Here is a 4,282-nt window from a genome sequence, read left to right on the forward strand (position 1 = left end):
GTCGGGCTCCGCGTCCCGCCTTCGCCCTGAAGGAGGTCGGTGACCTTTCGCCTTCGGTGTCTGAGTGCCCGTGGGGTTCGTCATGAAGGTTTTGTCAAGTGAAAGTGTCTTGGAAAAAAAACACCTTCAGTCAGGGAGAATACAAAGAGGTGCTAAGCTTTCTGGCTACTATTTGAGACTTATTTTTCTCCCCCTTTTCTGGGTGGGGAAGATGTCATTTCAGATGTCCAGCCCCCATTCCGAATTGTGCCACTGTCAGCATCTGCGCGGGGGACAGCGCAGGGGCCGAGAGCAGCCTGGGATTGTCTGGCGCTCAGGAGGAAGTTGTGTCGGGAGATGGGGGCCGTTGTTTTTCAGGGTTTTAGATTCTGGGTTGTCGCACACAGAAATCCCTACTCGGGCAGGAGCAAAATCTTGTCATATTTCAGAGATGAATCTCAGATCCCTTAAGCCCCATGTGTATGTTCGCGTGGATCATGAGCGATGAAGGTGCATGGCCAGGGTCGCTCAGCGCCAGTGATGGAAGGTTTATTCCGGATTCTGATCTCAAGGTCACCCGAATTGATTTGCGTTTCAGAGAGCCTAGCTAGCATCTTCAGCTTGACCATGAATAGCCTTCTAGGTTTTTATTAACCGTAGTCTGGACGTTGATGCAAAGCTGATTTGAGAAGGGCCTTAAACTCGGGTTTCTGTTGCAAATATGTTATGCCTGGCCTCTTGGGTTGGAAGTTGCTTCCAAAGCATGTTGTACAGACCATTATTTTAGCACTTTTCCTGGTTTAAGATGAATTGGCTGTTTATGTGGTCTTTCTGATGGCAGAAATCGGGGCTTAGTTTTCGTATATGGATCATGTGTATCATGCAGGCATTTTGTGGTGTGTCTGTCTATCAGTGTCTGGCAAATGAAGTGTTCAGTTGCTCTATGGTAGTAAATGATATAGGTGATTTAGAGACGGTTCGCTTCTTAGAACCAAAGTTATTGTGCTGTGTGACAGTCACAGACCTAGGTGCTGGCAGTAGAGCCTTGAACCAGACCAAAATCCTTTAGAGCAGTGGTTCTCAACCTTCCTAATGCCTCGGGTTGTGGTGACCCACAATTTCATTGTTACAAATTGAACATAATTAAAGCATAGTGATTAATCACAAAAACAATAATTATATATGTGTTTTCGGATGGTCTTAGGCGACCCCTGTGAAAGGGTTGTTCGAACCCCCAAAGAGGTCTCGACACACAGGTTGAGAACCGCTGCCTTAGAGCATCTGTACTAATTAAGATCCTAAATTTTGAATTAAACTAGCCACATCAAATGAGTGGGAAGTGACTTATACAAGGTCGCTGAGTAATTGGCAGAGTCTGGATTTGCCTCCCATATGTCAGAAGCATCTTTCCATTTTGCCTCTCCTGTTAAAGTATTTGCAGTCTAATCTTCACTAGTGGGGGATTGCATATCTAGAGAACCTCTAGCAGCGGTTCTAAACCTGTGGGTCGCGACCCCTGAAAATACATCCTGCATATCAGATATTTACATTACAATTCATAACAGTAGCAAAATTACAGTTACGAAGTAGCAACGAAAATAATTGGTTGGGGGTCATCACAACATGAGGAACTGTATTAAAGGGTCGCGGCATTAGGAAGGTTGAGAACCACTGCTAGAGAAATACATTTGTTCTTGTAAAAAAAAAAAATTGTTTCTATTTTTGCAAGTAGTCTTCTGTTTTCCAAAAGGGTTGAAAGTGGTAGGAATGCAAATAACCTGCAACAGACAAAGTTTATTTGGAGATCCAAATGCTATTCATCCCTTTATGTTGAGGACTGTTAAGATAACTTTTAGAGTCATGTTTATATAGATCAGTGGTTCTCAACCTTCTGGCCCTTTAAATACAGTTCCTCATGTTGTGACCCAGCCATAAAATTATTTTTGTTGCTATTTCATAACTGTAATGTTGCTACTGTTATGAATCGTAATGTAAATATCTGATATGCAGGATGTATTTTCATTATTACAAATAGAACATAATTAAAGCATAGTGATTAATCACAAAAACAATATGTAATTATATATGTGTTTTCTGATGGCCTTAGGTGACCCCTGTGAAAGAGTCGTTCGACCCCCAACGGAGTTGTTACCCACAGGTTGAGAATCGCTGGTAAAGATCCTTTACCCAAGGGCCTTAGATTACCTATTAATACCTTATGACAAGGTACTTTCAGTCTAAATTTCCTTAATTGTAAAACAAGAATAAGACTACACTGGTGTTACCACTGACTAGTACCTTAAACACGTTATTTTTTCTGTGACATAGTTTCCTCTGTAAAAATGGTGCCAAACTTACCTTAATGTATTGCTGTGAGGATAAAAAGAGTTGGTGCGAGTAATGTCCATGTAATCGTCCTTGGCAAATAGGAAATACCCAGTATTCACTGTCATTATTAAAACAATTTTTTCTTTCTTTTTTAAAATATATTTTTATTGATTTCAGAGAGGAAAGGAGAGAGAGATAGAAATATCAATGATGAAAGAGAATCATTGATTGGCTGCCTCTGCATGCCCCCCACTGGGGATCAAGCCCACAACCCGGCATGTGCCCTTGACCAGAATTGAACTCAGGACCTTACAGTCCACATGCTGACGCTCTATCCACTGAGCCAGACCAGCCAGGGCTTCTTTTTTTTAAAACTGTATTTTTATTAACTCTATTGAAGGTGTCCCCATTCCTTTCCCTCCTTGCCCATCTCTAACCAGTCCCCACCCCCCTCCCCCCTTCTCTCTGGCCATCAAAACAATAACATTTGAACACCCACCATCCTCTACACTGGAAAGCTGCAGTATACTAAGGGAAAACTACATATTAGCGGGTATAATACAAAAGTAAGCAAGTGAGAGGTTTTTTAGCATTTATCATGATTTAAAACTCAAATTAGGCCCTAACCGGTTTGGCTCAGAGCGTCAGCCTGCAGACTCAAGGGTCCCAGGTTCGATTCCGGTCAAGGGCATGTACCTTGGTTGCGGGCACATCCCCAGTAAGAAGTGTGCAGGAGGCAGCTGATCGATGTTTTTCTCTCATCAATGTTTCTAACTCTTTCCATCTCCCTTCCTCTCTGTAAAAAATCAATAAAATATATGTAAAAAACAAAACAAAACTCAAATTGGGCCCAGCCAGTGTGGCTTTGTGGTTGAGTGTCGACCTATGAACCAAATGAACCAGGAGGTCTCGGTTCCATTCCTGGTCTGGTCACATGCAACACGGGCTACGGGCTTTATCCCCGGTAAGAGGAGTGTAGAAGGCTGCCAATCGATGATTCTTATCATTGATGTTTCTTTCTCTCTCTCCCTCTTTGTTCCTCTCTGAAATCAATAAAAAAATATTTTAAGAAAACTCGAATTGTGTAATGAGCCAAAGAGGGTCTGGGAGAGGCTGAGGGTTGGGAAGGAGTTTGAGGAACTAAGACTGATATGAAGGAGTCAGTTATATAATGATCTGGGGAAAAGCATTCCAGGCAGAAGAAGCAATAAGTGCAGAGGCTTCAAGGTAAATGAACTTGAAGTATTTGACCAAAAAAGAAGGCTGGAGCCCAGTTTGGCTCAGTGGGTAGGGCGTAGGTCTGCAAACTGAAGGGTCCTGGGTTCGATTCTGGTCAAGGGCATGTACCTCAGTTGCAAGTTCCCATCCCTGGTTGGGGTGCATGTGGGAGGCAACCAATCAATATCTCTCTCTCTCACATTGATGTTTCTCTTTCTCCCTCTCCCTTCTACTCTCTAAAAATCAATGGGAAAATTCTCGAGGAAGCATAAAAAAAAATAAAAAAAGGCTGGAGTCTATAGACAGGTCAACAAGAGGCAGATTATGTAGCACCTGATAATAATTATAGTAATAGTAGCTACACTATCTACACTAATAAAAGACAAACATGCAAATTGACCGTACCTTTGCTATACCGTAAGCCACGCCCACCAGCCAAATCAGAGCGACTATATGCAAATTAATCCAACCAAGATGGCGTCCGGCAGCCACGGAGCTGAAGTGAGCAGGAGGCTTGGTTGCTCCAGTGATGGAGGAAGCCAAGCTTACCGTCCAGCTCTGAGCTCCACTCAAAGCAACAAAGTTTCAATTATAGAAGATAAATAAACCACAGATACCTGCTTCCAGCCAGCCTCCACTGGGGGTTTGGGTGGCTGGGAGCCGTGGCCAGACTGCAAACAGCCATCAGCCCCTCACTCAGGGGCCACACCCTCATGGGGTGAGGTTCCCCGCTGAGGGGCTTGGCCAGCCTGCACAA

The 4,282-nt window shown here is 43.5% G+C and overlaps 1 protein-coding gene across 1 annotated transcript in view; it reads left to right on the forward strand.

The window, feature by feature from the left end:
• The window catches only part of TCERG1 (transcription elongation regulator 1), a 59,968-nt gene that overhangs the window by 723 nt on the left and 54,963 nt on the right, over positions 1-4,282 (forward strand).

Source organism: Myotis davidii, unplaced genomic scaffold (genome assembly GCF_000327345.1).
Source record: "Myotis davidii unplaced genomic scaffold, ASM32734v1 scaffold89, whole genome shotgun sequence".
NCBI lineage: Eukaryota > Metazoa > Chordata > Mammalia > Chiroptera > Vespertilionidae > Myotis > Myotis davidii.